Source organism: Elaeis guineensis, chromosome 4, assembly GCF_000442705.2.
Source record: "Elaeis guineensis isolate ETL-2024a chromosome 4, EG11, whole genome shotgun sequence".
In the NCBI taxonomy this organism is placed as follows: Eukaryota; Viridiplantae; Streptophyta; class Magnoliopsida; order Arecales; family Arecaceae; genus Elaeis; species Elaeis guineensis.
This window is the reverse complement of record NC_025996.2, coordinates 36,351,113-36,363,707: the sequence shown is the minus strand read 5'-3', so window position 1 is coordinate 36,363,707 and position 12,595 is coordinate 36,351,113. Positions and strand designations below refer to the sequence as shown.

General features: G+C 37.7%; 1 pseudogene; it reads left to right on the top strand.

The window, feature by feature from the left end:
* The window catches only part of LOC114913667 (uncharacterized), a 16,509-nt pseudogene extending 13,546 nt beyond the window's left edge, over positions 1-2,963 (top strand).
* The last annotated feature ends 9,632 nt before the right edge of the window (positions 2,964-12,595 follow it).

Sequence of the window (12,595 nt, the reverse complement as noted above, 5' to 3'; positions counted from 1 at the left end):
CTTCTTCATGTGTTCCCTACAATATGTAAAAACATGATTATTGAATTTATATATATATAGACAATATTTACATATGTATTGTACTAATTTTTTAAGATGTGCTATCGTTTTAGATTCATAATTAAAAAGTACATATCGATGTGCTTAAGTCCATATTTTGTTATCCATCATAAATGTTTCAACACTTCCATATGACTGCCCTTCAATTGGAAAGAGACATGATCCTTTCTTTGCTTCTAGATCATTATCAGTATCATTTATGACTGCACAACAGGGAGGGGTCTCGAGTATGGCCAGCTCACGACCGGAGATGGGGGAGTAGGATGAAGAGCCAGGATACCCTCGCCATCAACCGAAGAAGAGAAAAAAGGACTCGGAGTTGGCCATCTACTAGAGAGAGGGGAGATGATGGGGGAAGAGTGGGGAGGAGAGGGAGGGAGGGAGAGAGAGGGGAGAAAGAAAGAGAGGGAGACCGAGAGAGAAGGAGAAGAAGAGAAAGAGAGGTTCGACGGCTGTCGGAGGAAGTAATCGTCGGAGGAGGCCTCGGTGCTCGAAGAAAAAGGGAAGGAGATCTTGCCTTCTCACGAGAAGAGCCATAGAAGATAAAGATGGGGGATGGCGAAAGAGAGGGGAGAGACGAATAGAGGAAGATAGAGAGAGAGATAGAGGGGAGAGAGGAATAGCATCAGTCTGACGGCGAAGAAAATAGGGCAAATCTCTAAGGACATAGGGCACAAGAACGATAAGAAGGTAAAAGCTAACCTTTGGAGCGACGAACGGTGATCGAAGCAACAGCTAGGGCATGAGGATTTTTCTTTAGTCACTTGTTGGGATGAATTAAAGGGAAGGGAACGAGGCAAGGGTGCGCGGGACTGAGTAGGCCGGGGTAGAAAATTTTTGCGTGCGAAACAAAAGAAGCGTGAGCATCGAATTGGCAGAAAAAAAAAGAATACATAAGCAAAAAATAATAAATAAATTATAAATAAATTATAATAGTTATTAATAAATATCGATAAAAATATATCTTATAATGATAATTATTAATAAATATTGATAAAAATATATTTTATAATGATAATTATTAATAAATATCGGTATAACTATGATTTATAATGGCAATTACTAAAAATGTCAGTACAACTATGATTTATAATGGCAATTTATACATTTGCCACCAAAATATAAAAATTAATGGCAATTATTTTTATTTGCCACTAAATTTTGATATCTTAAATTGTATTCATGGCAATTAGGCTTTTGCCACTAATTATTTGCCACTAAAAATAGATTTTGTTATAGTCTCACATGCATCTGATCTACTGGCCCTACAGAGCTCGCGATACAAGAAGGCTAACGTAGCACTGCACCAACTCTACTGCCCACATGCGTCGAGATCACGTAGTAGGGATAAGTACAATAACTGCACATAAAAATCAGACTTATCGATGAATAGATGCCCATCGATAAGACAAAGAATAAATGCCCGTGAATGCCTCTGTACGGTCTCATCATCTACATCATTCGGTAAATGGTGGAACATATCGTGAAGCCAGTGAAATCTCAATGAAAACCCCAACAATATCACCTCTGATGATCTAATCCCAAACAACTCCTCACAGAGATCCGACAAAATGATCTGCATAGTATCAGTAATAGCAGGCCCATGCACTCGTAATCCAAGTAGAACAGCAACGTCCTGCAACGTGATCGTCGCCTCTCCGATGTGGAGGTGGAAAGTGTCGATCTCCTGATGCCATCACTCTACCATGGCTGTAATTAGAGTCCAATCAAGCTGTATTCACAAACTCTAAAACTTCATAAAAACTAGCCACATAAAAATACTCTACAATCCTTTGATGTGGCCGTTAGGTGCGCATCGTGATGGAGCCTCTGTATCTGCAGTGCAGGAGCCCCATGTCCTCCCCAGAATATATACTGTCACTACGATGTCGAGTCTGGAGATAGAGCATGATAGGATCAATCGGCTCTGGATGTACATCGAAGTCTGAACCAGCTATGTCTAAGGTGCAAAATGTAAAGACAAGTATACGAAAAAGATAGTAAGAATATTAAATAGTCAATATTAATAATATGATCATTTCGTACATTTTTTCAAGCGTTTATATGATATGATTACATAATCAAAATAGTTTAAAAAGAATACAAGCATTACATAGAGATAGATCACATGAAAAGTAGAGATAAATCAGTGCCGTTGGGGACATCTATGCCAATTATGCCCTATCTCCTTGCACAATCCGCATCATACAATATTTTGACTCTCCATTGCATCCATATCATTTTGAATCCTCCTTGACTATGGATGCTCCTTTTCTTGTCTTCTTGTGGATGGGTGTAGTATCAGTCTCGGTGCAGTTCACTCAGGCCAATAATGCCGACTCTCTGGAGGATGAAAGGTAAATACATATGATTGCTCATAATGTGTAATACTATAACAGTCATCAACGAACTGCTTTCAGTCTAAATTTTCACTAGCACAAACAGCAAACAAGTGGGAGCATGGATAATGCAGTAACTGCCACTTCCTACATATGCATGTGCGTGCCCCTAAGTTAATTGTCTGTGTATAATCAAGTTCATCAGGACTGTAATACCTTCGTCTCAATCGAATCTCATACAAATCAGGTTGGTTATTATACTTAATCACACAATGCTCCCTAGACTTTAGCTGCCGTGCATTTAACTTTCGTCTAATCTTATTTGTGAATATCTTACCGGTCTCCCTTCTTCGTGCAGCAATTTTACATCTGACACTGAACCACTTCGACAAGCATTCGAAGGAAAGACGAGCAAGAGCGATAATAGGCAATGAGCAAGCCCCCTTCAACATCTTATTGAAGCTTTCAGATAGATTGATATTCATTATTGCATACCTACATCCACTTATTTCATGCACCAGTGCCCATTTACTCAAATCATCAAGTGGATATGTTTTCAGATATTGGAAGTAATTGGACCATGTTCTATCAATATGTTGCATGCTTCGATCAAACTTTCAGAGTTGATTTTGGTTTGTAGTTTGTTGAAAATAAGCTAAAAATACAGCATCATGGAATCGACCATTTAAGTTAGTCTCAATATGTCAAAGATATAATCTATGATATCCATATAGTGCTGTCCATCCAACAGATTGATCTGAAATAGTAGCTAATATTTTTTTATGCCAGTTTATAATTATGTCAATCCTCGTACGATCACGTGCCACATAATAGCACAAATGCCATAAAAATCATGACCAACTACTACGATTTTCGCCTTCACAAATGGCAAATGCTTGAGGATAGATACTCTCATTTTCATCCCTTTTCACAGCTATTATGAAAGTACCCTTATATCGACCGTACAGATGTGTTGCATCAATACTAATCAGTGGGTGATAAAACTGGAAGCCCTGAATGCATGGATCAAATATCCAAAAAATTTGATGGAACACCTCTGTGTTTGCCTCTGTTGTAGGAAATTTTGCAAAATCTATCACAGTCCCCTTATTGGCACGATAAACTGCAACTAGCTAAGAACCCAAGGTATTAAGGACTCTGTCCAATCTTCAAACAGCTCGCTCATAACAAGTTGTTTAGCTATCCACGTCTTTCAGTAAGATGTCTTGCACTGCTATGCATCACGTACATAAACCTGATAGGCTGATATGGATATGGATATCTCTGCTTTAACTGATCCTCTAATGACACGGCAATCATGCGTGCATCAAGCTGTGGATGATCTCGCATTACATCTGTATTCAAGCATATATGTGACCCTTTATATACCATAATCTCCCATCACTGCATCTTGATCCGAAGGAATGCACGAAGATGCCAACTACAAATATCAGACTATTTACACATGATGCTTCATTTAATTCTATCTGACTCGATGACTTTGAAAGGATGGTGGGTGCGAATAGCATACTGTTTCACGACACGTTGGACTTATTCTTTCGACCCAAATATCATTTTTTTCTTAACTCTTCATTCCCATCAAATAATGGATGTTCTGACAAAGCTCCATGGGATGCGGTCTTATCATCATCGGATGCATCAACTAGCCCGAATTCAAGAACAAGGGATGCCTCATGTGGTGGGACATCATCTTCTCTACTAGATTCTCCACTATCACTGCCATCAGACTCTACATCATTATCTTCATCTTCATCATCAGTAGGATTAGGATCATAACTAACAGCGGCTTCATTTTCAAATAAAGTTATCTCAGCTATTACGTTCTCAATTCTCTTAGTCCGGTACGTATTGTATGTGGCTGATTAAGTGATACATGATTGTAAGATTCATACTCCACGTGCTCCACGGTAGCTGCCACATAACTAAGACCGATATCCATATCATCAAATACAGTGCTATATGAATATTGATATGCATACTCTGTACCTACCATGTATTGAGGACTATTGATCACGGATACTGCTAGTCCACCAATGGTACATACAGGGATGCTTTCGTACTGATATCCAGCTTCATCGATCATTAGAGCTGCATCAGATAGAGAACCATCCATCTCTGACTATGCAAGTGGAGCAGATACAGCCTGAGATACACTAACATGCTGTTCATCACCACTCGAAACTCTTACCACTGTCGGCTCAATAAAAATTTTAACAGCTCGAAAAATCTCCTCTGATGGGATGCTCAAGATGATGTTCGTGTTCTGATCATCTTCAATAGATATAGCTAAATACTGTCCAACGGTATACATCGAAAATCTATATAATAGAAATTTTCACAATGATTGGGATTCCATCTGGTGACAGCATAGCAGACTCATGCAAGTTCTAGATATATTGAGTTTCGATCCACCGTTGTCATCCGGATCCTTCCACCATCATAATATACATCGTTAGCATTATGACTGATCCTTCCATCCCAATGGAAGATAACAGTGACAAGACTTGGATCCATTTTATTGAAAATTTTATTGAAAATTATTGTGAGAAGTAACTGCATGAACATATAAACAGATGTTCATTAAGAGGAAGTACTAAATATTTTAAATGATTTACATAATAAATGCATCCTATTGCTGTCTATTAGGTAAAGTTAGGTCCTATCTCATTTAAAAATTATATTAATTATATAGATAATTATGATAATCAACCGATATGTAATAAGGGTCGAAAGAAATTTCAGCAATATTTTTTCTTAGTTCTTCCCACACGGTTGAAAATATGTGAGGAAAACTAAAGAAAAATACTGTTCGAAATTTTTTTCGACCCCCATTGTGCATTGATTGATTATCATAATTATCTATAGAATTAATTACAATACTCAAACTATCTAAATTGGACAATCAATTGATCAATGTACATAATTTTTCCATTCGTATAAAAAAATATAATTATACAGATATTTTAGAATATATACATTAATCAAAAGATGGGTCTATGATTCTATATAATGTAAAATTTTTAAAAAATATAAACTTAATGGTTGGGCCACGGATTTTGGACCCAACCATCCAAACAATTTTAAGTAGAAAATTATTTTGATAATTTATTTATAAATAAATATTATATTTACGTTAAATTACTTTTCTTCTGTACAAATTACCTTTCGTTATAAAATTATAAATAAATATTATAAAAATAAATTTATAATTTAAATAAAAAAATAAATCATAAAAATTAAAAAAAATTATCTTTGAGGAATGTCGGTGGTAGTACGAAGAGGTACGTCAGGGAGGAGGAGGGGATCGGGGTTCTCGCACCGAGAGGAGGGAGGGCCGTTGGAGAGGAGGGGACGGCCGCAGGGGACTGAGGTGAGGACGTTTGCGTCGGGGACCGAGAGAAGTGGTAGGGTTTGCATGGGGAGGAGGGGGGTCGAGAGAGAGAGATCATGCGGGGAGGAAGGGGGCACCGAGCGGCGGGGATCGCGCGAGGAGGGGCGACCGAGAGGGAGAGATTGCATGGGGAGGAGGGGATTGAGAGAGAGAGATCATGCGGGGAGGAGGGGGGATCAAGTGTCGTAGAGAGGAGGGGGGACCGAATGTCGTTGGAGGGGGGATCGAGTATCGTCGGGAGGAGGGGGGACCAACTGGTTTGTCACGGGGAGGAGGAGGGACCGACTGTTGTTTTTTTTTTTGGATAAATCTCTTAAGAGTCGGTGTTTGGAAGGACGACTTTCGTTGTCATCATTTGGAAGGGCAACTATATCAGTTGCCCTTCCATAAGACGACTATGAAAGTCGCCCTTCTATAAGCCGACTATGAAAGTCATCCTTTCAAACATCGATTTTTTTGGCTGACTCACCATCCCACACCCTCCCACATGGCGTGGAGAGGGGTCCAGATGGTACCTACAATCGCCCTACCATAGGGTGACTTTTTTGTGGGTAGTAGTTTAGTAAATATTTTTTAAGAAATATTGTTTCGATAAATAATTTTAAAAATAATGATAAATAGATCAAAAATCTATCCTCTGTCTGCTCTCTCTCTCTCTACATAGTTATGGATCTGACGAAGGGGTCTGGACTCTTGTTTCATGAATCTCAAATTGACCCCAATAGAGAGTCCTGGACCGATATTGATTTTTCTTGATGGTCATATAAATTGACTAATATTCTGAAAGATCAAGAGGAAGAAAATGAGGAAAAATCGACTGAAGCTAATAAAATTTATCCAAAAAATTGATAATAAAAATAATTTATATTGATAATAAGAATAATATCAATTCTATTACTAATAAAGATAATCATATTGATAGTGATCGAATAGAAGAGATGACTTTGATACGCTATTCACGACAATTGAACCATGCCTATGTGTGACCGCATGTAGCATCCATTATGCGATGTACAATATGCATAATGCTCCTTTATAATATTTATTATAAAAAATATTTAAAATATTATATATTTTTATTTTTATAAATTTTATTATTTTTAAAATAATATTTTATTATTATTATTATTATATATTTTATATTTTTTATTATATTAATTTTATAAAATAAAATTTTTGGATCTGCCGCTGGGACAGTGAGCTCTTAGGTGGTTTTCAGGCATATGCTACTAAACATCCCACCATACCATCACAGCATTCATGCAATTAAATCACGGGTCAAATGCTGTTACATACCTTGTTGTCGAGTTACGCATTTGTCCTGCCAGGTACAGCACGGGTTTTTTTTAAGACGAGAAGGTGGGATCTGACCTCAAAAGTCTGAGTCAAGCCTGAGCACACTGGAGGTGGGAAGAAGGTGCAGAACAGGAACAAAAATTGAACCAAGTCTCTGGGGAATCCTATTGAATGTTGAATAGGAAAGATCTTATTTTGTTGGAGCTGATTATAAGTTCTGTAAAGCTCTTATTGGATGTATTAACCATCTATTTTTAGTTGCATTTTTGCTAAAAATCTCTGAAACATCATTAATTTACGGCTAGGCTTATTAGGAAGACTGATATATTTTTATCATTTGTGAACAGTGTGGAGGATCAGAAATAAACAGAGCATATCTAAGAAAGTGAGTCAACAATTGTATGTAGCGATATATTGAAAAGTATGGAGAGAAAGAAATGATCAAATCTTTATAAATAAAAATCATACAGTCTATTCGGTCTTACAAAAGATTCTTCAATCCTTCACAGGTTGTGGGGAAATTTGGATTCTCATAAATTTCAAAATCAAAATCATGATGTGTGGAATAGGTTGAAAGTTCTTGCCTCCAATCAGACTCTGTGTTAACAGATCTCTATTTTTTATGAAAGCTTGTGCACTACTTCATTCCTTTTGGTTGTTTCAAAAGTGGGGAATGAGGTGGGGTTTGTTAAATATTATTTTTCTCTAATTAGATGGGGAGTGCTGCTGAGATTGTTGTATTGTTACTATATTACTCCATATATTTCTTCTCATCTCTATAATTTTGTCTCTTGAATTTATTGTTCAATAAATTAGGGGGAAGCACTTCGCCGTTTCCTTTTCCACTCAAAAGAACTCACTATCCAAATATGGAGAAGAATATCGTACACGTACAAGGAACACATGAGCACACAACAACGAGAGGTTACTACAAAAAGTTTAACCCAATCTACCCCGTAGGAACAAATGAACTAAAAGATAGGAGGGAACCAAGAAGCATGAATGAAAGGCAATCTAGAATCTACCAGAAAAAATCACACATGCAGAAAAGATCGCAAATGGAGTTGAACCAAGTAACACTGCAAAGGCATGATGATATAGTCTCTCTAGAGATCTCCTTTATTCTTGAGATATTGTAAACAACTGGCCATTCTTGATCCTAGTGAAAACAAGTTCTCATGTAACCTACCATTATGGATCGGAGAAAGCCTCGTATCACTAAGAGTTCTTTCTTTGTGATCAAATTTCTTCAGTGATAATATACTGGAGCAACTATTGTATCTTACTTCCTCCCAAGTTTTGGACCTTGGTTGTAATAATTTCTCAGGTGCTTTGACTCCATCTTTTGGAAACTTAGTGCAATGATGGCAATAGAGAATGTGGACTAACCAATAGTTGTAGAATACTATGGCACTTATTATTCAAAGAGCTTATTGATACCCACAAAGGGAATAGAAATTAAATGTGCTATCATGCTTTCACTTGTATTGAGCATAGACCTCTCACACAACAATATTTCTGGAATGATTCCTGAAGAACTTATGAATCTTCAAGGACTGGTTTTCTTAAACCTCTCTCATAATCACTTCATAGGAAGGATCTCAGAAAATATCGGTGCCTTGTAGTAATTAGAATCGCTTGATCTGTTAGTGAATAATCTCTCGGGCATGCTTCCCTCAACCATGTCCTCCATGTATTCCTTAAGTCACTTGAACTTGTCCGATAATAATTTGCCAGAAAAAATTTCTTGGGGCAACCAGCTGCAGACATTCGGTGACCCCTCCATCTAAAAAGGAAATCATGATAAAGCTCCTTCAGAAAGTCCATGTCAAACAAAAGGTCAAGAAGAGGAATCTAAAAATAGAGACGAGTCTGAAAATATATGGCTTTATGTTAGCTTTGCATTGGGATCTATTGTGGGGCTTGGGGGGTTTATCTAAACGAGCTACAAAGATTGCTTATTTTCAGTTAATCGAAAAGACATTAATTTGATTACATCTATGTGCAATTAACAATATGCTTTGCTAAATTAAAGGCCATCTTGATGAACAACATCTGAGGCTATGGTCGAACCATAATGAAGATTGTATTGTGATTTATATATCCATGTAAAAGTTTAATTTTAATAATTAGTTATTAATTTTTTAAAACCAAAGTTTGCAAACTTTTACCTAAATTAAGAGGATCTTTTTCTTATCAAATTAGATTCTTTTTTAATAAAAGTTCATGTCTAATATGGTATTCCTGTAACTTTATTTAAAATTTTTAATAATTTTTATTTGATTATGATTATTTCACTTTTAGCACACTTAAATGCTTGACCAGAATAGCAAATTCCACCGGATCTGATTCTGGCCCAAACTAGTACATTTTGATTTTGGGCTGGAATCTCATTGTTGATCCCAACTCGATCCGAATGATCCATTGAATCTAAAATTCTTTTCATGTGCCCAACCCAACTAGATCTAACCAATCAGTGGGTTAAATCCAATACAAAATCAAGATGCTAAAATGTAATTAGGTTGTGTTGGACCCATTTGCTGCCCTAGTACTGGTCGGGATGCCTAAAGGATACAAATCAATGCTTCGGCAAAAATGGAAACCTTGATTTATCCAAAGCCTGCAGCTGATTCATGGGATATTATTTCTTCATGCTTTCTGATTTCTAGATGGGTAATGGCTGCCTGCACAATGCCAAGTGAGGTCACCACAGCTAATTATAGAAGGAGGATGGTGGCAGATGGAGCTAATGGTCATAACGCTCATAACCCCTTCTGCATAGAAGCGAATCAACAACAGACGGATCTTCAGAAGTAAAACAAGCTTCAGCTGCTGGATAAATAAAAGCGGACACGATAGAGGTACGACACTTCTGCTGGATTCATCACTATGCAACTGGCTCTTCAACTACCAAACAAAATACTTCTCTTTATAGGGCATTAGTACTGCTTAGAGCTAATTTTTCATATATGAAAAATTAAACAGTATAAAAATAGCATATTCACTACAAAATGCAGCTTATGATGTGTGTAAATTAGAATTCATGTCTATATTAACACCAACTTGGCATCACTTATGTGTATCTCCACCCATCTAGCTTCAATAGAATAGACAAAACAATGCCAACTTCCTAAAATCCTAGCATCCAGTCGGACCAATACATTCTGCAAAATCATAGAATAACGGACTGAACTAGGTCTATATTTTAAACTATCTCGAAATAATTTTGAGTGGACCGATCTGAATTCTGTAAGATAAAAAATTGCTGAACTTTTTTTTTTTCCTGGTCCGAGGCTTATTATAGGTTCCCTTGACTGTAGTGGCTGGTGGTGGCCCAATTTGGCTTCGGAGTAGAATGTCAGGCGATTGGAAGGATTTCTTGCAACTATGCCACACATGCTTGAATACTTCCAGTCATCGCTTCCGAGAGCAGTCCGAGTCCCACGGTCCCACCATCAATGAATTCCTTTCAACAAATATTCAAGCTATAAGACTGCGTGGACAGCAAGATAGGCGCAAATTCCTCAAAAATCATGACTAGTGAAACCATGCAAGTCCTTGCATGCATGGTTTACTTGAGCCGTGAGAAACGGGCTAATGACCATTTCCAGTCTCAGCTATTGTGGTTTGTGGACAACCTCAAGCTACCATCAGAGTTGGCCCACTCCAAGGCCCTCCACAAACTGCTTGTAGACAATGGAAAGGTTGGAGTCTATCTTAGATCTCTAGTAAAAATACAAAGGGATTTTACGAGCAAGCAACTGGGCAAATTTATTTTGAGAAATCAACCTGCCTGCAAATTGAGTTTTCATGATGCTAACCATGCATTTATCCGTGAAAAGGTGCTCGGGAACCATCAAATTCGAAGTCCTATTTTCCTCGCAAGCCACCTTCCAACTAAGTTCTTCATCCGCCCATATCATGTTGCCATTGAGTAATTGTTATTGTTATCTCTCTCGGGTCCAAGTCCAGGTCTCACATTTTACTTTTCAGACCATAAATTGATTCTTTTCGGATTACATTCAGCTACAATGTCATGATGGAGAAATTATTAGGTAGACTTATTCTATGATAGACAAAGTCAATAAAAAATTTACACATCAGTTGCTTCTTCATTAATTGCTAATCATGATTGATCATGACCGGCGGTGAGGTGAAAAGAATCCAATCCAAACCCACAAAAGGCTTTGTCTATGATAGAATGAGTCTGTGATGATAAGAATCCTGTCATGAAAGTCAACAACTAGTTATTGTCAAATAAATATCAATGACGCATTATTTAATTGACGAGTGTGGAACCTTGGCGGCACGTGTTTTGCACAGCAAAGATCAACAGCTAATTACTACCAGAACAATCCATGCCTAATTGTTAATTACTTGATAATATCCCGAGTATTACTGCAGAGGGTGCAATGTAACATCATTGTAGAGTTTCGCATGATTCTCGTAGTCTCAGAGTCTCATACACCTTATCAGCACACACTCATTCCAACCCAACATTCTATTTTGGCTTGCACTCTTATTTGGCTCTTTTCTATGTTTAGCAAGTCAACACATATTCATATCTAGCTAGCACTCCTATTTGGTCTTTCTCCTTGTTTAGCTATTCTACATTTGATTTCTCTTTACTTAGTATGTAATCGAGATATTCCTTCTTCTTGTAATTGCTACAATAGCTAGACCTTGTAATCTATATATACTCCTATTGGAGAACAATGAAATGCAAGAATCAAAAATTATCCTCAATAAAGATATTACCTTCTTCATGGTATCAAAGCCTTGAAGCTCCAACGAGCATCTCTTCTTCTTCCTCCTTCTGTGCTCTCTCATGGCCACCAGTTCATCTATCTCCACCTCCTCCAATCCCTCTTCTCCTCCTCCACCCAACACAACGACCCCTCTCACCTTTCCATCGGCACAGCATTTTCTATCTATCAAATTAAATGCATCCAATTTTTTGATCTGGAGAAAGCAAATTACTCCCTTCTTAAAGGGTCAAGATCTGTTTGGGTTCTTTGATGACTCTCACCCACAACCCACCGATCCGATTGCAACTACTGCTTGGCAACAACAAGATGCCCAACTCGTAAGCCTTCTTGTTGCTTCATTATCTGAAGATTTGGTTCCTCTTCTTCTTGACAAAAATACTAGTTTTGAGTGCTGGATCACTCTTCATGAAACCTTTGGTTCAGCATCTCCTACCAGGCTCATATCTCTGCATCTAGAGTTGCAGAATCTACGTCAAAAATCAGATGAGACCGTCACCTCTCTGCTCCGACGTGCCAAAGCTGTAGCTGATGAACTTGCTGCCTCTGGTAATGCCCTCAAGCCAACCGAATTTAATCTTCATGTATTGCGTGCTCTATGTGATGATCTACAAGATACGGTCCCTGGCATTCTCAACCGACACACCCCTCCGACATACACTGAACTTCATGGGCTGTTACTTAGCCATGAAAGCATGCGGGCATTTAGAAAATTAACTGTT